The 25,286-nt window shown below is 34.0% G+C and overlaps 1 non-coding gene across 1 annotated transcript; it reads left to right on the forward strand.

Moving 5' to 3' along the window:
- The first annotated feature begins 24,448 nt into the window (after positions 1 to 24,448).
- LOC149572535 (U5 spliceosomal RNA) lies at positions 24,449 to 24,565 on the forward strand. The gene has a single exon (XR_016360341.1). It is a non-coding gene; the product is annotated as a U5 spliceosomal RNA (small nuclear RNA).
- Positions 24,566 to 25,286: the final 721 nt, after the last annotated feature.

The following is a 25,286-nucleotide window of genomic DNA, read 5'->3' on the forward strand; positions in this document are numbered from 1 at the left end:
TATAATGAGCAACCTTCTCCTTATTTGCTTCTGCATGTCCTGCTCTAATGAGAAGTCGGTAGAACTCCTCTGTATATTCTTGGACTAATTTTCTTGCTTGCTTTAACCCATGCATCTTCTTATACAAATCAAGCTTGTAGTCAACAGGAATGAATTGCTTCTTCAATTTGTCCACCATACGATCCCACCTTGTGATCTTCTCCTTTCCTCTTCTATTTCTTTCCAATTGAACCTCTTGCCACCAGATTTTGGCATGGCCTTTCAGTTTGGCCTTTGCAAACTTAACCCTATCTAGATCCCTCATATCCTCATACTCAAAGTACTCTTCCAGTTCATTGATCCAATCGATCAACTCATCTGGTTTCAAATTTCCTAAAAATACACCCACATCAATTGTAGGTCTTTTCCCAAACTTAGTAATGGCCCTAAAAAGCCTTTCCTCTACCTGATTCAGAACCTCCCCATCAAATTCCCCTTCTGGTCCAATTTCTTCATTATCATCCTCACTTTCTTCGCCTGTGACAACATTTGTTCCTCTACAGAGCTCCTCCTGCAACGCTTGTACCTACCTTTGGAGGGCTCTAACCTCCTCAGGATTAATAGCTCCGGCCCTTCCACCACGCTCTCTTCATGGAAGCATCTTCTTAGCTCAAACTCACAACCACACAGTCCTGGTGCAAACTACCTCATAGTCGGCGCTCTGTCTACACACTCAAGAAAACCAGCTCTGATACCACTTGATGGGGACACAACCCAAGCACAAAATGGACACAACAGGAAAGGGAAATTTTATTAACTTTGTAAATCAGCTAATACATTCAGTACAGAGAAAATAGACTTCAAAACATGCCTTAAGGGCTTACAACAGTATAAGTCTGGAGATAATTTCTCCTTTTAGTACCTTCTCACAAACTCCACTCTGAACTGCCTTTTACAATGCCAAAAATGTTCTTAAATAGACCCCTGAGGTTTAAGGATTAGGAGTACATTCTAAAAAGTGCTAGTTGGCATCCACCAACCAAATAGAAGGCTCCAAAAGCTGTGTTAGAAGTCAACGCAAATCTAGAAGAATCTAGAAATGGTAACCGAACTTTCGGGAGGCATAACTTTTGAACCGTAGCTTCGATTGATGAACCATTTACATTTTTGGAAAGTTCTCAAAGCGCTCTATAGCCCTATGGACCAGCTTTGCTTGTCCCCCATTTTTCAGCCCTGTTCAAGGTCATTTAATGCCCCTAACCTGACTTTGAAGCATTCTTAGGAGGTCTCCAAAAATTGAAAAATTGCAATAACTTTCAAACCGTGGGGCCTTTTGACCTGATTCTTTTTCTGGAATGCTCTAAATTACAATTACAATCTTCTAACCAATTTACACCTTCTAGTTCACCAAAATGATGGCTCAATTACATCCTCCTATTTTTTTGGCATTTACATGTATCCCAAGGTGTTCGAATACTCTATCCTAGAACACTGATAGTGGAACTGTGAGAGTTGGAACCTTTATTTGACCCAAATGGGTATCCAAAAATGAAAACACATGAAACATAAACTAAGTCTAAGTACATGTTTTTGGGTGACACAGGATTGCCCTTATACCTTTGGATGCTCCTGCATCAATCCACTTTGCTTTCTTGTTTGTCCTTTTTCTGATTGTCTGAATGTACTTGAGTTCTTCAATTCTTGTTTTGATGTCAAAACTCGTCACATTTGGAACATGCATTGTTAGGTGCATAATTCTTCTTTCTTTGATTTGGACAGCAGGGTTTTGTCTCTAATATGCATTCAAATACTCTATGCCCATTTTTCTGATACTTGTAGCAATATCCTTCAATTTTAGGTGTAGTAGGTGCATTTCTCAATTTTGATTTGCACTCATGTATTTGATGTTCTTGTTTCTTGTAGTAAAAATAGTAACTAGTAAACTTAGGTTTATAATTTTTCAAATCATGTTTGCTTCAACAGATTTGCAATATGAACAATTTTTCCACGGTGATAGCAAGTTGGTTTGTCTTTTGGCTTTATATTTCTCATTTCTCCATTCTTAGATGATTCTACTTTTTCAGTGCATGAATGTCCTGACCCATTAGAACAACTTGATGTCTTCATAAGTTCTTCAAAATATTTAATTTCTTGCTTTGATTTGTTGAATTGCTCCATAGATTCCTTCTCATTCTTCAATTCATTCTGTAGTATCTCATTGTGAGATTTCAGGTTGGTAATATCCACATCCTTTTGATTTAGTATTTGATTTGTAATCATTAGTTGATTCATCATATCCATGTGTGTGTTTGTAAGATTCTACACATCTGATAACCTTTCTTCTAGTATGGTGACCATTACCCTCTTGTCATCTTCTACAATAGTTTTGTCTTCTTCAACTTTCTTTCTTTGTTCAGTCACTTCACATAGTCTCACTGATTGGATTTCATGTTCTCTTTTCAATGCTCTTATCCCTTTATTCAGGAGTTTGTTCTTTTCAATCAGTTTAACAATTCTTTGTCATTAGGATTGATTGGGTCAAACAGTCTTTCAGTTCAACTTCTTCATAAGAGAGTTGCTTTATCTAGATGGCAATTTCCTTTCTCTTTTTTATGGAATCCTTCAAATCTTTTCTTTCCTACTCTAGTTTTTGTAGTATGAGTTGGATGTTGATCACTTGATTGTCAATAGTCTTGTCTAGTTTGAAAGCATCCATCTTCCAAGACCTAATCTCCAAGCCTTTAAGCTTCCTTCAAAGAACCAATGCTTTGATACCAATTTTTGATTTATGGAGGAGTCAAATAGATACTAAGAGGGGGGTCAATCATTATCTATAACACTTTATATCTTTTCGCACTTTCATCCACATCCAGTAATAACTTATGCATGTAATACAATAAATGTAAACTTGATGTAACATGTAAATAAATTCAATCACATACATGAAAGTAATAACACATAATAAAGTATTTGTTACCCACAAATCCTCCAAGGTGAAGGTAAAAATGGAGTGGTGATGACACCCACAAATCTTAACTATTGCAGTGATAAAGTTAACCAATTAAGGTTACAATATTTGACCAAAATATATGATTTAATTTGTGAGGATTCTATCTTGTTAAAGACTTAAGAAACTATTAGGTTTCACCTAGTTAGAGGGTTTGACACTTACAACTAAGTAAGGACTCTGTTAGGAGATTTACAAAGATTTGTTAAGACCACTATGTTAAGAGATTTACCCTTATTCAAGTTTGTTAAAAATATCTCAGTACCTGACTCTCAGTTTTCTCTAAAAGCTCATTTTGAGTCTTTTCCTTACAAATTGATTCTCTCCTCTAATTTGATACTCTTGGCTTTCCATTCCACTTTCACTGCTTATGAATAAGTCACTTGTTCTATTAGATGATAACAAAACCCTTGAATGACTTCTGATCTTCTTCTCTACTCTTCACACACACACAATCACGTCCTTGCTTGCTCTCACACTTTGATCTAGGTTAAGATCATTGCTATATAAAGATTACATGAAGAGTCTTCTAGATTATTTTATGTTTTTTCTCTTCATCCTAATCATTGAACATACACATGGGTATATGTGATCCATGCCATGTAAATGTTTTGTATCAACCTCAACAAGTATTAAATATTCTATAACAACATCTTCAAAACTTAAATATACCTTCCAAGTCGGCCGAATAATCATTTTTCCTAAAACTCTATTCCATTCCTGACTTTTATGTAAACTCTATATTGCTCAACCTCTACTATTACTAGTGCTCGACATTGTTGTTTCTTGACTTTTATTAACTTCTCAACGCTCAACATATATTGTAATCAACACATGATATATTACTTGGTACTTATATACTTGGAATTACACTTGGTCACTAATGACTTTCTCAGTCACTGAATGAGCTCAGTTTGTATAGAAAAATTCTTTGTGACCATACTTTAGTCATCTTCTACACAATTACTCAGTATGTACTATCTTATGTACATGAATCAGCCTATGTAGAGTAGCTTGGTTGTTAGGAATAAGGTGTCTCAACCTTGGATAATTTGTATTCTTATTATTTATTTTGTAAAATGTATTTCTTGCAAATAATGTTGATGTGTCGGCATCTTGAATTGTGTATAAGGAGATCATCACTAAAATGATTATGATGGATTCCTATGACACATAAGAGCTATGTTAGGAAGACTCAATGATAGGTGAAGACATGTGGAAACTGATAAATTTGAGTACTGTACACTCTACCCCAATAGTTTTTTAGGGTTCCTATTTTCTCGGAGAATGGTAAAACCCTAATACTGTTACCTTTGGGAGTAGCCCTAAAGTGAAGCGCATAATATAAGCATTTTTAGGGTTGTGAAGAGGATTTATGTGAGAAGTGTATTTTTGTTACTGTGAGTTGCTACTGGAGTCTTCTGTTGTCACTGTTGAACTTGCATTGCAAGTGTATTATAACCTTGTGTTGAAGATAATACATTGTGCAGGTTCTGGAGGGGTGGGGTTGTTTTACTAAAAGGTTTTTCCCCACCAAAAAATCTTTGTGTTATGTGTTTATTTTTCTATCTATTTTCTTTATGCTTGGTTTGCTGAAATATTGTTGTTTACATGATATTGAATCTATAAGTGTAAAAGATTTTAATAGGATTTGCACCATACTTCTCTTAAGAGATTAATGTAGGAAGTTGTTTTCGCACCTGAGTTTCCTTACATTGGTCACATCAATGATCATCTGATTCAACCTTGTAAATGACTAAGTAATTGACACTAATAAACAATAGAGGTATCAACAATTGTATCAAAATCTACAACAACTATTTGTTCTCCATGCTTAACTACAACAATTGTTCCTGAACATTTATTTTTCTTTGAAACAATTATAGTAGAAAGAACAATATGATCTGTAAAAAGATATAAGGTGCCTACTTTCACACCTTTTGCTACTACAAGGGAACCTTTTGAAAATTTCTAATTTTTATCATTAAAAGTAACTACACAACCCTCATCACCTAGTTCTCATGATGAAATTAAATTCCTACTCATCCTTGGAACATGTCTTACCTCATGTAGTAGGCACTAATTCCCATTCTGCAACTTAATCTTAACTTTTCCCTTTCCAACAATCTAATAGCGTTCATTATCCCCCAAATAGACAAGCCCAAAATCCCCTTGCACATAATCAATAAAATAACCTCTATGGGGTGTAGCATGAAATGAAGCCCCAGAATCTAAAACCCAAGAATCATCAAAACTTTCTAAAGAAAGAAGAAAAGGTTACTTACCACATTTGCCTTTGTGTTCCCTTCTGGTTTATCTCCTTCATTGTTCCTTCGAGTCGATCAATCTTTATTCTGATGCCCTAGTTTCTCATTGTACCAACAATCTCTCAGTCCTCTAGATTAAGACCTCTTCCCCTTTGACTTTCCTCTTCATTTCTCACAATTTCCAGAATTACTTCCTCTCTCAATCGTTCTACCTCTGCTTTATGCATTCAAAGAACTTCTTGATATAGATCCACCTAAGTTTTTCCTACGAGTTTCCTCACTTAGAATAAAACCAATCACATCATCAAATTTTAGGGTATTACATCCAGAAACAAAGTTACTCACAATCATATTTACCAAGCCATTCCAAATTTCTGGCAAAGAATATAAAATCAAGAGAGCCCTAATTTATTCATCAAAATTGACACTCATAGAAGATAACTAACTAGTAACAATATTAAAATCATTTAACAATAGATCAACCTTCTTCCATCTTCATATTAGATAAATGCTTCATGAGAAATACCTTGTTTGAAGCGAAGGGCTTTTCATACAATTTCACTAGGGTTTACATCAACTCTTCCATCATCTTCACTTTTGTAATGTTAAATGTCACTGATGGTGCCAAGCATAATCAAATACTTCCAAGTGTTTTTTTTCCTAAAATCTCCTAGTCCTCATCTGTCATAGTTCCTATTTTCTTGGGTTTTCCTTCCAATAACTTCCATAAATCCTTCTAATAAAGATAGTCCTCCATTTTCATTTTTGTTAACTAAACATTCTGCCCATTAAACTTCTCAACCTTTAGCTTACCCTCATCTATCATCGCTTCCACTCAATCATGAGACTCCCACTCAACTGTGAGACCTTCTTGCAAAGGATAGCTAAAAAAATGATGACAATCTATCTTTGATACTAATTGTTAGGATTAACCACAGACATAAATAGCAATTATGTACAAATATAACCAATATCAAAAATAATGTATCGTACAAAAGAGAACACAAGACACCAAGATTTAACGTGGATCACCCAATCCCTTGGCTATGTCCTCCAATGACAAGTTTAATATTAGTATTATCTAATGATTATAATCTACAATCCCTGACAACTCAATATCATTGCAAGAATCTACAATATCATCATACATTATGAAATCTCTAATACTAAGTGATTTTATTCAAGTTGTTTCCACTTACAAAATTAGGAGTAGAATAAGTCATCCAATAGAAAAATAGCAGTTGATGTCTTCTATAATATAAGGTCATTTTAAGGCTTCGGGGGCACTGCTACCAAAAATCCCCATGAGGGCATTTCCCCTTGACCCAACCCTATACTATGATAGGGAGTATAGCTCCCAAACCCACGTAGAAATAATCTAGGGAGAAATCATACTAAATAAACCTCCAAGTCTGATTAGGCTCCACATCACAACAAAACCTAAAAGGGTTAAGGTACTAAAGAATATATGAACTTAGTATCTAATGTGAACAAACAATATGGTTATTCCCATTAGATTTCCACAATCCATGAAGTAGTTTCTTCTATTTCTAAATTTGTTAGATGAAATCTTCACGTTGATCCAAGTCCTTGAACTTATTCAATGGGTGAGGAAACAAACCTAAAAGGGTTAAGATACTTGTGAAGATATGTACCTATGTACTAATGTGAACAAGAAATATGATTAATGTCATTATATAAATCCATAATCCATCAATTTTTTTCTCATTTTCTAGATTTGATTGTGTGTAATCTTTTGCATGAATGCTTTAGATCACACTTAGTGATCCATCATCAAGATGAAAGATAGAAAAAAGTGCATGAAATATGGTCTAGTTGCAACTCTAATAAGATAAGAAGAATAAGAATATAATAAACTCTTGAACCAACTCTCTTTAAAAAGGTATGGTTTTTGAGGGATAACTTAATGAAACCCAAGAGTTTTCACATTTCATACTACTGAACACAAAAAGAAAAACCCTTACTGGCTATCTCACTAAAATTCATTCATAACTGTTATAAAGGTGAAAAAAAAGTCCATTAAGTTGAAGAGAGAAATTATTGTATTCTTGATTTATTCTTAAGAGTTGTGAAACCATCCATTATATTATAATCAAATTAAGTATTTCTGTGTTGATCATGATAAATAAAAGCAAAGAATTTTTGCAATCTTTTTGCATAAACATTGGATTTTGTTTTCCATTGAGGATATGTTGATGTTTCCAATTTGGTTGTGAGTATTTGTCTAATATTTATAATATCTTAGATTTTTTGATTTAATACCATAAAGAACAAAATGCATTTGTGCTAATCACAATCAAGAAATTGTTCATTCTTTAACAATTTGTTGCTATTATTATGGATTTGATGGCCATTTTATCAATGTAAATGTTGATTCCTATGTAATTTTCATGATAGAAGTGGAGAAGAATAGGTTATCACCATTAAAACTACTAGTAAAGACACAAATTTGGGGTAAGCTTTTAGTTTGTTGAAATACAAGAAAATAGGTTTCTGAAAGCGATCTTTGTTCATTGAGTCTTTTGGAAAATTTATGAGAAAATAATTTATCTAGGTTTCTAGAGACTTAATTGAGTTGCTATGCCTAAAAGACATGGGTAACAGGTTTGTCTTAATAGATGAGCATTAGGCAGTAAATTTGTCTGAGCATTGAGCATTTAGGCCTTTATCAAAATCTACAAAATATTATTAAGAATTTACATAAAATTTTAATTTTCTTTCATCTCAATAGTTGCAATGAATAAATGAGTTAAAATACCTCAATAAGAGTACAAAAACTCCTAATACAAGTCCTTTATGAATCACAAAAATACTCCAGCCAGTTGTAAGAAAATGCCTCTGGGGTTGACCTACATAAAAAATAAACAAGAGAGTTGTCATAAAAAATAAACATTGCAACATTCAATATTAAATCAATTTAAAGGACAATGTTAACTGTTACACACAATTTTTAACATTTTTCTAATACACATTAGAGGGTAAAAAATTGGGACATATAATATGTTACAAATCTTAGAAAGTCTCAATGAAGGAAACATGTGTGCTAGGTAGTGAGATCTTTCCTTTTCCTTTTCCCCTCCTTGTCCACTAAAAAAGATCACTGTAGAGACATAGATCACAAGGGAGCAACAAGAGACATAATATATATTCACTCATGAATCCCAAATGAATGAATGAATTGATGTATTGAGAGCTTAGATTGACAATTTTCAGATGTTCATATGAAATGAAATGGGCATGTGAGTAGAAACAAACTAGACTTACTTGATTCACACAAAGATAACCTTGTAGGAAAAGTATTAATGAAGGAAATAGGCGTGCTAGGTAGTAAGTATGTAGAATTGCCTGATTTAGATAAAGATAACCTATATTACTTAAGATTTTATCTGTTGACAAACAATCCTTATATCATGTGTACATACTAACAATAATTATTTCTTTACCAATTGGGATCTATACATATATGTCTTGTTCTAATTGATAGTTTCTTCTTCATGAAAATTTCAAACAATAGAGCCTTTAATTTACATTCTCCCTGCTATGTGTGGGGTAATTATAAGCTAATGTTATTGAAGAGGCTATGACAATTTAGACTTAAGTGACTAAAAAGGTGAAAAATCTAGCTACAAATTAGTTAAAAGTTAGAAGAGGAAACAATATTTTTTCAATAATTAAATTGTTCAAAATGACTGTCCAAGTTTTATGTTGTGTTCCATTACTACTACATATATTGAAATTAACATCTATATTCTAGATAATGATTTCACCTTCTTGTTGAATCATCTTATGTCTACATGGCTAAAGTACACTAGTCATTGAAAATATTGGTTTATAAAATTTATGAATACTATAATCAATTTATATAAGTTGTCACTATTGAGCACATCATATTATATCATCACTTTCAATATTATACACTCCAGTGATGTAGTCAGACACATCTACAATAGTTTGAAACTACTCGATGATGTTGTAATATTATATTAAGAAAGCTATATAATCCTCTTGGTTGTATAATGTATGGGTTGTGATCTCATTGATCAGAATTTTGTTGTGACTAATCTCATAAATATATACTTTGGTAGGCTTTTACTTAAAAACCTAGGCAATATCTATGCTCATGCCCCCCCTACCAGACTATTGATTGTCATTATTTTTGCACATTATTTATAGTAAACTATGTCCAAGGTTGTCTAAGAAGTGTATTATTGATGTATAGACATGGATTCTTCATTTTTAGAATGGCATCTTGATTGGCATATTTGGAACTATCAGTAAACACAAAATGTTAAAAGTGAAGTTAAGGAATTCATTATCACCATCACATTTTTCTTAAGATTCCATAGAACATTATCATTTCATTGTTTAGTCAAAATTTTCTTCAATGAGTATATGTTTTTATCTATATCTCCATTGTGATATATGTTATGATTGGAATTATCTATCGTATTACTACATTGTGGTGTCTTTTGTAGTGCCACCCTAATGACTTGATTTGAGATTTATTGCACATTAGATTTATGTTATATGTTAGTGATAGGAGATATGATGCTAATTTGCATAGGATAGATTTATGGTATATAATTTATGTGTTTCCATATGAGGATTATTGGTTTCATGGATTTCTAACCTTGCTAATCCACTTGATGCTTATAATATTGTATCACATATCTTGAGATTATGTAGATATACATTGTTGGAAACTTACAATTGGAACAATTGTTGTTTTGTCATTGATGTTAGATCTATTGATAAGACATATTGCTACCTAATCTAAATGTCATATCTATTTTGATTGATGAAGAGGATTTGAGAAATAGCTCATAACAACAGCACCTAGAGAAAAGGTTGAGTTATGTAAAGGAAGCTACAATGGACATTTTATTAGATAGACTTTGATAAAGCAAAGTGATTGTTTATGTCAAGAAAGTTAAGCCAAGCTAAGTAATAGAGTAAAAGGCTAAGGAATGTTGAGTGATGCTAGTGTCAATCGACCCACGATTAGTGCTAATAAAGTCTAGTGTTGACCAAGTGTTGGTATCGACCGAGAAAGATAGTTGATGTTGAACCAAAAAATTTACAATGAATGAGTAATTCAATGATGACCGAGTGTCATAATTTAGAGATTGTCGAGTAATAATATGAGAATGAATTTGAGGAAATCATGAGATCTAGCTAACTTAGTTGATTTCTTGGGAGATGTAAATTGTATTGAAGATAAGAGTGATGAGTTGGATCATTAAATTCAAGGCAAGGATTAGGTAAAGACCTAACAGATGGATTCTAGAGAAGTTTATATAGGAAGCTAAAGAAGATGGATAGATACAATGAATTGTGTTGAACCTAATCTTAAACCCTAAGATCTACGGTGATGACAAAAAATGGTGAAGCAAGAAATGCATATTTAAAGAGGCACAGAGCCAAACAAATGCAAGAGTGTGGGTGCGGGTGTATGTAAGAAGATGCATACAAAAGAAAGTTGATAAAAAATACACAAGTATGAGAGTGAATGTGAAGCTAAAGGAGATTTCTTATGTAGATGTTGATGTTGATAAGTGAATCTGAGAAAAAGGCTAAAGTGTTATTGAGAACAGAAGGTTGATTGCTTGAAGGGTTGCCAAACAATTCAAGAACAGAGATGACAATGGAGAACTTATCAGTAAGTCAACACATGGACTGAACAAAGATCTAAACTTGCAAAGTGAGTTGAAATCATATAGATCAAAACCTACTATTTTCTTTCTAATCATTGTAAACAGTTTGTATTGAAATCCTTTTAACAGAGGTTGACCTAATAGTCATCTAGAAGATTTAACAATTTGGTTAAATCCTTTAACTAGGTGACACTCTAAATGGATTGATCAAAGTCCTCTAACAAGGTGATTAAATCCTTTAACAAGGTCACATTTAATAGTCTGTTTTGTAAACCTTTAACAAGGTTGGCTCTTAGCAAATCTTACTTCAAAAGAGTGAAAAGTAGTGACATGTTGCTGGTGGTTTTTCCCAAATTGGGTTTCCACATAAAATCCTAGTGTCAAATCTATGTTGAATGCTTTATATGTTTTACATTTGATGATGTTTTCATTAAGCAAAAAAAGCTATGTTTACGACAGTAATTTTATTACAGTAGAGACTGAGTAACAACAACATAAGAATAACAATGAGTGTTTATGTTTAAAAGTTCAAATGGTACTTCAGGACCTTGAGTAACTAATTCACCCCCCAGTTATGCTAAACATTTCTAACAATACATATGCATTGGTTGGTGATGCACGTGTGTAGGAATATGTACAAATCCTCTATAATGTTGATCCAAAGATAGGTAACTTGAACCTATAATTCCTAATAGGAGAGTCAGTTACCCTGATTGGGATTTTGAGGATTCATATATAATTTATCTTGTTGATTTAAGAATGTTTTACTTTGATTTTTATTGAATTTTAGTTGTAGATTTTAAAGATACATGTTCACCCGAATATATATTGGTGTACACATGTATGCCCAAGTAAAAATGTATACATGTATTGGTGTTTGTATATGTTAGTATTGGGTGTCATTTCTTGCATATTTAATAAAATACATTTGGATTAATAAATTAAAAGAAATAAAAGAGATATCAAGAGATTCAAACCTTGAACCTTGTACTCGTGCAATCTCACCTTCAACTAGCTCACCTACATGACACTTCAAGAGTCCTTCATAAGAATGAAACCTTGAACTCATCATTGAACAAGAATGTGAAGACTTAGAGTGGAAAAATACTTTTGATATTGGAACCCATGAAATTTGGGGGAAATATTTCACCACTCAACTGACACACTAAAAGATGCTTTTGTGATTCAACCTCCTAGAAGATTTTGTTAAATGGAAGCCTAATGGACTTATTTAATAAATTTCATTAAAAAAAATTTAAAAAAATACAAAGTTTTATAAATCAAACTATAGTAGATGTGTTGGTTGCAATGGGCACAACCAATGCAATGATAATTTGCCCTATAAATAGGAGGATTCTTGGCAAGCAAAGGTAGAAAACAAAATAGAAGTCAAATCTATAGTGTAAGTTATCATTTTGCATAAGGAAATTCAGGAGAACTGGAGGGGGGGAAGATTAACCTGACTAGTGGGAACCATCGGGAAGATTGGGAGCTTGCAAATAAGTAAAAATTCAACCTCATTGCATAGGAAACAAGTACATCCATTGAAATTCCCCTCACATATATTTACTTGAATTTAAATTTAATAAAATAATGGAAGTTTATGACTATCTATTCTTAATGTATCTATCCATGATCTCTAATAATTATTGGTCTTTTGGGTGATTGCATTTTCATGTTTTCTTTTCTATTTAATTATTGTATGTTTGAGAGGGAGATTTAGAATGCTAAGGAGTGAATTACCAAAAGAGGGATGACATTAGGGATTCCAATCTGAAGATTTAACTCAAGAAACACATTAAGAGCCCTCACATGGTCAATCCCACTCTATAAATTCAATCAATAGCTTCTAATTATATATTTTAGAACTCTCTGGAACAATTGGGTAGGAACACTACATATATGCATAGGAACACTACATATATGTGTAGTTATACCTTGGTAATGTGCAACACTACAAACCCCAACATGCCAACTCTCTATCAAACTAATTTGACCAATCCACAACTCTATTAAACCCATGGACCAATAAAATGATGCACCACTCTACTTATCATATGTGCAACATTTCTATGTAAATGCAAGGCTTTTCACTACATATGTGCCATTGTGCTAGATATATATGCATGACTGTTGGAACAATAAAAAAAGTACAACTTTATAGAATGAATACACCTTTTTGCTTGATAAATGTGTTTTTTTAATGGAAGCACACTAGTAAGGTTTAAAAGTACAAGTGTAATATATAGATTTACATTTTTATATTTTCCTGTTTTGTTTTGATACTTGAGTCACCTCCTTGTTTTGTTTTTCAATTCATACTTGATGTTGATTTATGTGACCAAGGGCATAATGTTCCTTTCCGTTGTTACATTATCTTGTATATAAGGTATGTTATCTTTTGTTTTATTTTGAGTAGGGTAGAAATGCTAGGTGAGTGGCTCACCATATGTTACCCACATATTAGCCACGTCACATGGTTTTTTGTCACATGTCAAAAATAAAATCCTTTTCTTGTAAACAAGTATCCATCGTGTGCTTAGAAGTCAAGTTGTTCATTAGTTTAGAGTCTTTAGACCCATTCCTTTTTAAATATTTCACCATTAGCATGAACCTCAGGTTGAACATGAACTTTGAAAACAATGTGATTAGAGGTTGAAAGTTCATTGGTTCATGGGCACAATGTGTCGGGTCGGTCTAGGCTTAAGCTAATTTTTCAATCATCAAAAATTTTGCTCATTATTGAAGTTGAACCACAAACACTTTATGTTAAAGTTCAATGGTTCACTCGATAGAGTTCTATCTAGTTATGAGTGCGAGTTCTAACATTTTGAGGCCCATGAACTTGAACATTGAACTATTAATAAGGAGTTCAATTGCTCATAGTTCACAACTTGAGAGATTCTTGATGGCTGAGACACGTGTCCAAACAAGTGGCAATACAAAAGTTTTTCCTTTTCTTTCTAAGGCTTGTGGGAAAGATACAAATTTATGATAATTTGATGGTAATGATGATGAAGTATGCTTTGGTATGTGCAAAACTAAAGGAACGATTAATAATAGAAAGTAACCTATCTTTTCAATTATGCTCTTTGCATCTGCACACTTTTCCCTCCAAGTTGCATGCCTTAAAAGACTCTTTTCTTTTCATTTTTCCTTAGCTATTTAAGGTAAAAAATTCTATTTTGTCTTGAGAATACGAGAAGATAACAGTAGGCCATGTTGTCAATAATGTTTATACAACCAAAACAATGAGTCCTCCATTTTCTATCTATTGGCTGTTGTTTCTTTTCTATAGATTACTTTCTTGTCTTTATATTTTCTTTTGGTCTTTTCTATGCTTGTTGTCAGTCCATCCCAAATGTTTCGTGACTACCTCTAGCCCCAAATTACCTGAGAAAGATGTAAACCATCATCCATAAGTAGTTTCCTACCTAAAATTGAAGATACATTCTTAGCTAATGAGGACATTGGTAAGTTAGTGACTAGGTTCTCCAATAATAAAACTTGGGTCAATATTTGTAAAGGTCTTAAATAGTGGGTTGTTGCAAGCCTCCAACTTTCCTGGTGTTATCCCCTACCCAAAACTAGTTCTAGCATGCCATGATAGTATGATGCTACTAAAAGGTTTATCTACACATACAATGGTGAAGACTTGGTCTACATGAACAAAGTTGTTGTTATGGGTGCGTTGAGGATTCCCCCATATCAGGTTTATGAAGATTGGACTATCAACTTTGCCTATGCCCAATTCACTACTAGTACCAATGAATATAATAATGTAATTTCCAAAGGTTGGTTACTTAAGCTTGAAAGAGGCAGTTCCTATCTTTGACACTCTTTAACCAGAGAACACATGATCTCTAAAACTAAAGATGTCATAACCCTACTGAATAAAGTGAAAGGGAACTCTCATGTCTTCCATTGGGAAAACTAGATGTACTTTTTCATCCAAACTGGTCTAGGAAAGGATAAGTTTATTGATTGGGCATAAATTATACCAACAAGATTGCAAGAGGAGCTTTCTCAAGTATCTACAACCTCTCATTTTTATATGTTTCCATATCTATTTTTTATTCTAGATTGTGGAAGAGAATGGAAAGGCCTACCTCAATGGGTGTGGAACCAGGGCATGGCCATTTATGAATACTACCCCTTATTATAGAAGAATAAAAACCTAAAAGGTTTTAAGAGAGTTCAAGATACCTTTTGGAAAAATTAGTATTCAAACTCCAGGGGAAGGAAAACATGAGGCTATTAGAAGAGGAAACTTAGTTGGTTAACATTTTTGTTAGTTTCTTTATCCAGTTTCATAAGTTCACTTACTTGAGGATTGGAGGATATGAAAGGACACCTTTAAAATTTCCCTAACATTTCCTTGACCATTATGTGTTAATTGAGGTATTTAGGCAGCTAGCAGAGGCTAAGAGAAATTGTAAATCTTGCAAAGGCTCTGGTTATACCTTTCTAGTAGAAATCAGACACTATAGATGCAAGTCTTTCCAAGACACCTTGAGCCTAAGGGTGGAGATTAAGAATATGAATCTCTCATTTTATACCCCTCGTTCCAATTTTGATACTTAGGAATTTGCATCAAATTATTTTGAGATGCGTGCATCTTTCTCTCGTGTTCCTCAAATTGAAGACTATTGGGTGGATTGCCAAGATGACTATTAAGTCAAGAAAAGATTGTGGTCAAGGCTTACATTAAAGGAAATCAAGGATTTTAATTTACAACTTGATATATTAGAGTCTCTAAAGAAGTTGATAAAGATGTAGTTGATCTAGTGTATATTGAACATATTGAAGCATACCCCTTGCCTGTTGCTGATTGGTCGATTTGAGAAGAGGATGACTAAAGTCAGAACCCTTCCCGTGATAACCATAACTAAACAATGGATTGCAAGAAAAAGATGACCCTCATCGAGTACCCTTAATGTTCAAGACATATTTGCTAGCCCTAGTTCAACTCATCATGTTGAAGATACTGATGAAATTGTTCACTCTCACACTTCAGGTTCGCCAGAGCAGAACATTGAACCTGGACTAAATGTTCAAATTTCTCTCTTAATCAAGTGGACCATTCATGTATTAGAAATAAATTGAATCACATAATCTTTGTAGGGGAAGCTTGCATGAAGTCAATTGAAATAGATCCAAGAGACTCTGTGGCTGAGAGCTTGATTGACAGAATGGAGAAAGGAAGTAAGAAAGTGGTTGTAGGGGCTAATACCTTGAGTTTAATGGCACTCAACACTTCTTTTTCATTTTAGACACCTCCTCCAAAGGATAGCTCTTCAATTCCTAATTGGTTTAATTTATTAGTAGGTATGAAAAGAAGTCTAGTTCCTACAACTCTCTTGGTTGAAGACATGGTGAGAAAATGCCTAGGAAAAACCCCAAAAACCAAGAAGCCAAAGGTTGAAGCTATACTAGACATTTATGAAAAGACTGGACATTGGGTAGAAAATATTCTTAAACCAAAAAATGATAAGATTTTAGATGAGATACTTCCTCAAGATTATGTCATGGAAAAAACCACCCTTTGTCCCACCTCTAGGTCTACAGATATGAAGATATGGAGTGTTGGTAATTCTAGGATCTCTCATCGCATATGGAAAGACAAAAGGTATAAGAAAGAACTCAAGCAATCCTTGCACAAAATGGTAGAATATATTCATGAACTTCAACATCCAAATACAGAGACCTAATAAAACACAATTTATGTAATTGATGTTACGTCTCTTCCTAACAAGGGCTTTGTTGAACAAGCAAAAAGGGATAGGTCAATCACTCAGGCTTATGATGAATGGTCGAACATGGTGAATGCTCATGCAACCAATTATTTCTCTAGTATCACCAACACTAATGCCAAAGCCAAAAATTTGATGATCGCTCTAGAATATGAGATGAATTCATGGGAGTACAAAAAGATAAAATGGGATGAATACATCATTGACATCTTAGAGGTTTAGAAATATGGAGTGAATAGATTCCTAACTTAGAAACCTAGAGCTGACATTAGCAAAAATTTCTTGTTTATATCTTGAGCTAACCTTCAATGGAGGAACATCATGATTGAAGAGTCTCTGGATGAATGTGCTAAGTTGCAGAAATAAATGAACTCCTTGAAGGAAATTTTAGCTGCTGACATCAAATTTATTGATGTGAAGATCATGGAAAACATTGATCAAGAAGGAAAGTCTTCTAAAGAAGTCAAATCATCTTTCCTTTCCAAAATAGGGGCATTGAAATAGGCCTAAGAAATTACTGTCAAGGATCTCACCATTGTCATGAGGGCTAATTCTATGATGATCTTTTGTGTTGATCACCAGAAAGTGTAGGATAAGAAGGTAGAACATGTCAATAGGATCATGATGATGTGGAAGTTACGTCTAGAGAAACTCAAAGATCCTTGGAGCTCCTCAAAAGAATGAACTGATCAAATTCCTAGTCATTCACAAAGCATGGAAAGAGGCTGGCAACAGTTTTCTTATGTCCCAAGAATAGAATATTGACATTGGCAATCTTTCTAGAAATTAATTAAGGATCTAGGAGCCATGAGTCGTAGTGACGTTATTTTCTTTAGGTTTATGTTTTCTTAAGACTTGGTTATTTGACAGTTAGTAACTCCTTCAGGAGTTAGTTTCTAAAACTTATTCAGAAGCCCTACGTGGCTATTTTACTTGTTTTTGGTTGAATCCCAAGGGTGAACACTTTGAACGCAATAGTACTAATAATATTTCTTTTTTTGATAAAGTAACAATAACTTTTGGTGACATTTTGATAATGAATTAATAACAAATAGTGTTTAATCATATGGTTATTCTCTAGTTATCATTCATATGATGGTATGATTATTTGAATTGGTTGTCAATCTGTATGGAATCTAATCTCATTGTAATGACTTATTTTTACTATTTTGCTAAATTAATGCATGTATTTATCTTTATAGTTCAGTATGTCTGATAAGAAATTAGAATGACATTTTGACTTATGTCATGGGCATAAGTTGTGGAATAGTTATCCTTTGAATCTGCAACATTATTTTGTGTTTGTAAAAGGATGTTTTTACTTCCTTATGTTCTTTTAGGTTAAAAGAACCATTATTTGAAATTCTTTCATAATAAGTGCTTTTCATGATCAACCTTTTAGAAAGGGAGTTGTGCCTTTAAATAGAGAGAGTCTTTGGTTTTATTTTTGAAGTATTAACAAGACTTAGTTGTGGCAAGTTAGTATTTTTTTTCAAAAATTGCTAAGGAATAGCAACTCTTGAGAGGGAAAAAACTATTTGCTAACATTTTTTGGTGACTCTAATAGGAAATTAATTTGAAAGATAACATATAATGGTCTTACCCCATCAAGACATTTTCCCTATTCTCCAACCAAGCCTAGGCTTCAATAATACCCAAGAAGATATCATCTCCATTCTGAACTCATTGGCTTGGAACAACAGAACTAGTACCAAAGAATACCTACAGGTTAGCTAAGTCCTTGAAGATGAAGAAGAACGTAAATTAATTTGAAAGATAACATATAATGGTCTTACCCCATCAAGACATTTTCCCTATTCTCCAACCAAGCCTAGGCTTCAATAACACCTAAGAAGATATCATCTCTATTCTGAACTGATTGGCTTGGAACAATAGAACTAGTACCAAAGAATACCTACAGGTTAGCTAAGTCCTTGAAGATGAAGAAGAATGTGTTGAACTAATCCGGGTTGTACCCTTATCCCAAGAAGCAATAGTGGTAGAAATATTAGTTCAACAACCATAAGTAAATAACGATAATCCAATCAAAAGACCAAACCCTTGAATTTTATTTCAAGCAAGTTGGATGGGAGTAAGTATACTCGTGATGAAAAATATAAGGGTTTCATAGATGAATCTCATGAGTTTGTAAAATTGCAAAATTTTGCCCCTGACCTTACCTAGAGAAGGAAGAGAATAATGAAGTGTAGGAGTAGACCACCTTCTCCTGAAAGGCACACTCTAGTCATCATAATTTTACAAGTCTTAATACTACTTGGAATCCCAATCCTAACACATTTCAACATGCAACCAATCAACTTCATACTACCAAGCATGGCCACAAACCCTTGGGGTTCCTAAGTAGGACCCCTTTCACTAGGACTTAATCCTGACCCACTTCCAAAGGGGGCTAGGGACATCCATCCCAATTTCAATGGTGATGGGAAGGAATTAATAGATAAACACCTAAATGCATTTAACATCACATGTGGGGTTCTTGTAGTTTCCACTAAAAATGTACTAGTCAAGTTGTTTGTTTAAACTTTGACTAATATTGTTGCTAATTGGTTTCATCATCTCCCGAATGGAGCCATTACCAATTGGGCCTTTATGAGTACTACCTTTGAGGCAAGATTTAAGGCTACTGATGATGAGCATATGTTGTTATTGAATTGTCCCAACTCAAGAAAGAGGTCCAAAAGTCCATGCATGACTTCATAGAAACATTCAATAGGATCCTACACTAAATTCCTGTTGCGAAAAGACCTAATGCAAAAAATAGGAAGGGCTTCTTTGTTGATGCCATAACACTTGCCATAATCTTCCAAGGTGTGATAGAGTAGAAGACATTGATACAACGTAGAGATTGGTTGTTGAGTTAGAAGATGATCTCCTCGCTATAGGAAAATAGAGAAGAGATATGCAAACTTTGAATTCACAGGCATCTACTTTTGGTTCAACATACCCACTGGTTCATAGATTGTTGAACAATGTCTTAGAGATGAAGAGAAAAATGTTAGGAACAATGACACCATATCATGATAACCCTAGGAACTTCCAAAACCCTAGGGCAGAAGGAAGAAAATCCAACGCATTGCCAAATAATCAAAAATTGGCTATTGAATCATAAATTGGCTATTGAAGGTCCCTCAACCAAAAGAAAAAATATGTGCATCTTCCATCTTACTGATGAACATGATAGGCTTTCTTTTCTATAAATGATACGTTATCAACAATTGCAGGCCAATAAGGATACCATAGAAGAGGTGCCCATAGATGAAGAGTCTTCAAGAGAACCTAGCGACTTTGTAAGTTATTTCCTCCAATGTGAATCTGACTCAGAAAGAGGTGGTGACATTTATACTACTATTGAAGATCCTTCATGCATGGTACTTACTAGAAGTGGTTGCAATGACAAGTCCCATGTTGTTCAATCCTCCTCCACACCTTCAAGCAAGTGGAATGAACAAATAAGATAACGTAAAGAAGAGTTCAAGGTTCAAAAGAATCATGTTCAAGAGGTGAAGTTCTTAAAGAGGCCCAACTCAGAACCTGCATTTAACATTGTTGAATTTTGTAAGTCTGCAAAGATTTAAATTTCTCCTTTTGATTATTTGAAGTCTAATCCCAATGAGCTAGATATATTGACTGAATATGTTAAAGGTTATGTTCCTTCTAGTTTATCTCAACAAAGCAACTCAGTGGTAACTATTAGGGTACTTACTAAACCAATGGAAGAACCTAACGTAGAGGAGTCTTCCATTCATGTTGAGATAGAACAAACCTACTTGATAATCAAAATATCTAACCCATTCTTATATATATCCATGTTTATCCATGGCTATAGACCGAGCAATTGTTTTATCAATTCTAGAGATTGTGATAACATAATGCTAACTATAGTAGCCAAAGCCCTAGATTTACCCCTAACCAAAACATTTGGTAAATGTTATGCCATAGATTCCAAGCAAGTTCCCTTGGTCAGTTTAAATATGCTCAAGTTTCCTTGGCTGAATTCCCTGACAAAAGAGTCAAGTTGACTATTCTAGTTATTGACATCCCAACTACTTATGGAAAATTAGAAACCTCCATCTTATGCTTCAGCTTTAACTGAGATCCACGTCTATCAAACTAACCAACCCTAGATTTCCCATAGGCCTCTCCACATGATCAGTTCTATCCTCACCACTCGATCCAACAACCTCAAAGTCTTTGGTAACTTCCTCATAGCTATCTTTAGTACCCACATGTCGAGGTACACCACCTATAACACTTGTGATTTTAGTGATCATATCATTCTTCATCAGTGCCATCTCAAATCTAAATTTTGCTTTAATCTTCTCTAAGATCCTTGCTTCCACAACATCATAGAGATCTTCAACCATCCTAGGGTCCAATTTTCTCATAGGCATCTTCCAAGATCTTCACAAACCCTCTGCAACAAATCCACAAGATCAACCAGATCCTCACTCTAATGACCTTCACCCCAGGTCTTGGTGTAAACTACCTCAACTTTGGCAATCTATCACTCCAGTTCTCATACCACTTGACATAGTGCAAGACAAGAGAATACTCAAAGGAGATGTCCTAGCCCCAAACAAATAACCATATAACATAAACACAACACAATAAATAAGATTTGATACCAAACACAACACTTTATTTGTAAAATAACTAATTACATGCAATTTGTCATGCTGTAAGGCCTTCCTAGTTATGGCCAAATACAAAGCAAATAATAGTTATGCGAGATCCCTCAAGACCCAATCCAAACCCTAGCTAGTCTACATTCACACTCTAGTAGAAACCTCCAAGGAAGATCTGAACTTGTGTTCACAAGCCCACTAAGCAATCTCCTTATTTCCCAAGCTACAACTACTGACTGACTTCGCTCCTTGTCCACATCCTCTTCTCCTAGCTAGATGATTATGACTTAAGACTCCACAAGACCCCTTAATTATACCCAACTAAGCCACAAGACGACCTAAAAAAATACAAATTAAATAAACCCTTGCATTAAATGCACATTTAAGTGACAAGTTGGTCACAAAATAAATTAAATACATACAATCAAATTAAATGCCAAGGTTGACTCAACTAGAAACTAATCACAAACAACTCAGTTAAAACAAGACCAAGACATGACCAAGCATCAGAAGAAACACTTTCAACTATAAAAAATCCACCAATCGAGCTCACACAAGCACAGTCAAGCACCAATATGTGCCAAGTCCACTAGCAACCAAACCCCTTCATTGACTGAGCTACTCGGTCAACACTACAACCAAGCATCATCAAGCTCCCAATGTATGTCGAGTTCCCACAAGCATTGTTGAGTACCTTTAGCGACTGAGCTCCTTTAACTCCAAATCCAAAATCCCTTCAACATGCAGGATCGTTAACAACCCTAGGATGCTCATGCATCAAATTATAGCAATAAAATCCTTTAATTGAGGTTGACCTAATAATCATATTGTAAATCCTTTAATCAAGGTGACATTCTAATGAAAAGATCTAAAGACCTCTAATGAGGTCACTCCTAATAGGGTAATTAAATCCTTTAATAGGGTCACACCTAGAAGTGTGTTTTATAACCTTTAATATGGTTGGTTCTTAACCGAGGTCACTTCAGAAGAGTGAAAAGTGGTAGCATGTTACTTGGTGTTTTTTTCCAAATTTAGTTTCCACATTAAAGCTTGGTGTCATACTTATGTGAATGTTTTGATTAAGTAAAAACAAGTTTTAAAAGGACCCGAAACCTTTTACAAAGGGCAAGAAAGATATAACAATGAGGATCAAACTACAACTGTGGAAAGCCACCCGACAAAATAGAGGGACACACCAAAGTGCCCAACAAGAGGGCAAACGGCCCAAGAAGTTATATACCATTAAGATTTACATTTTGGTCTAGTCTTTTGAGAACGTAAAGACATATCAAAAGAAGGAAGAGAGGATTTGCCTTTTTTTTCCTTTGACTAATGTCCAACCATCCTCTTCCTTCCCAACAGCCTTCTGCCAATCCCTTCTAACCCCCAAAAACCCTTCATCAGTGTTCTGGATAGAGTTAGCAATAGAAAAAGGGACAACAACAACATTCTGATCCAAAGTCGTCAAAGGAAAAACAGTGGAATCAATAGAGATAACATCAAGTGACGAGTCAGAAAAAACATTCTGATTCAAAACTATTGAAGGGACAACCTTCGAATCATCAGAAACAGCAACAGAATCCTCAGCCAAAGAGAGGTCAAAATACGAAGAGCTATCCAAACCATCCACCTCCATAGAAACTTATGTGGATGTTGTTTTCATGTTTCATGCTATTTACTCTTATATGTTTCTATTATTTGACATATAATAAACCTAGGGCTAGTGATGAGATGAATAAGTTGAATTACAGGTGAATTGCTTTATTGGTCGAGTGGATTTAAGAGTTTGAATAAGTTGTTAAAAGTTGAATTGGTACATGTCGACTAGCATCATAGACCTTGATTTCTTCATAAATTAATTATCTCTTCCATAAAATTTATTGAAAACAAGACAATAAGTAAACTAGAAAATTGCAAAATTCACATGATCTTAATAGATTCTATGATACATATTAAAGGTAATTAAATATAGTATACTCATTGAAAAATTGCTTACCCTTTTTTAAAGTATTGAAAAATACATTAAATAAATACAAATAAAAAATTTAAAATTTAAAATAAATGAGAATTTCAAATACCATCATTTAATTACACATATACCCCTCATGAAAGATACAAATAAACTGAAAGAATAACAAAACTTATTCTCACATTCAACAAAATTTGAGTTCAACATATGAACCAAAGTTTAGTATATAGAAGAGTAATTCCCATCTAGCACCCTCGGCTTTCTCCTTCAAATAAACTAAATATCTCTTCCATGGGAAAATCTGGAAAAAAAGGACAAGACAATTAAACACTCGAAAAAAAAAAATGGGTCATAAAATTGGTTAGATCAACATAATTTCCACGTATCTTGTGAATTTTATTCCCCTCTTTTGATTAAGATATTAGACCAATGCAAAGGAATTGCTTCTCATAGGGACCATTGAAGTTCAACTATTCTCTAATTTCATAAATACAAAATGAAAAATTCTACAAAGATAGTACTAAATATGAAGAATCTTGGACTCTATAGCCCACAATTCGAAATGAAACATGCTTGGATTCTTCTCTCTAAACCACATACTAGTTGGTTTTGAATCTCCCTACAAAAATACAAGCTTTAAAATTTGGATAATCTAGACAATTTGGTTTGAAAAGGAAATCTCTATAGTAGTAAAACACTTATCAACAAGGACTTACAAACTCACAAATGTATGGTTTCAAGACTTAGAAGAATACATTCAACGTGTGAAGCCTAGTTTAGGTGGGGATTTTGTTGAATCGTTTGTGGGATTTTATTCATTCATTTCCTGCATTCCTATTTCATGAATGCAAATCAATCATCTGACAGGGTGTTTGTGGGGAATCATTTGCTCAATACTTCCTGTTTGTCGGCAAGTTAACAAAAACATGGTCATGAGAACAAATGGAGATGTAGGCGTTCTGTAAAGAGAGTTAGGATTGAATGTATTCAGACGCTCTGTTGTGTTGTACATCTTACATCTGATTTTCATTTTGCAGTTTGTTGTGCAGCGCCGTTTGATTTCAGTTTTAGTCCCACATTCGTTTCCTTTATAAAGCTAGCGGGTTAAGAGACGGTATTAATAGCGTGCAATGTAAGTATAGTTTCTCACGGAGCCGCGTGGTGAAGACAGAGCGAACTATTCTTTCGCCTTTTACTAAAGAATACCGTGTCTTCGACACTCAAAGCGGCATACGCCAATTTTTGGAGGCTTCCCTCTTGATAGAGGAGGCCAACAAATTAAAACTAAAAATGATTGTTCTCTTTACTTGCTTAGGATCAGATGGAAACATTGGCTCCTTTCTTTTTGTTTGTGTTTGAAGATATTTGTGCATGTTAGGATTTAGCTCTTAGATGTGAGGAGGATATTTCTTGTTTACCTAGGATAGTTCATGTTGTGTGCCGTATAATTCATGTTAGGATTTACTAATGGTAGCACTGTTAGTCCCGCCTATCTATAGGCGGAGACTATTGTTTTCAGAACGCTTATTTTCAAAATTATTTTTCATAGTTTTTATAATGTTCACTGTGCCTTTATTTTTATTTTGAATTATTGAATGAATATTTCTCTTTTCTTACTGGCTCTTGCTATTTTTCTTGGGGGTTTTATTAATTTTCACATTAAAAAATTTTATGTTGTTTTTCCCTCTATACGCCTATTAGCCTTTTTAAAGGCGAGACTAATGTTTTCGGAAGGATGAAATTAATCTGAAAAGGGACCAACGTATTTTAAATTCAGCGACAAGATTATCGAGGCCTGCATCCATGTTAAAAAGTTCTATGACTCCACGCCATTATTTGTCAGATAGTGGTCCACGTTCTCTATCAGTAGCCCGACCATACTGGGCACATCCAGTAAACTGAACATTGAATGAAAATGAATTAACATTCCCATGTATTCATTTGGTGACGTGGAAACCTCAGTGAACATTTAAAACCATAAATATATACA

Source organism: Cupressus sempervirens, chromosome 2 (genome assembly GCF_028749045.1).
Source record: "Cupressus sempervirens isolate cs-2001-9-10 chromosome 2, ASM2874904v1, whole genome shotgun sequence".
Lineage (NCBI taxonomy): Eukaryota > Viridiplantae > Streptophyta > Pinopsida > Cupressales > Cupressaceae > Cupressus > Cupressus sempervirens.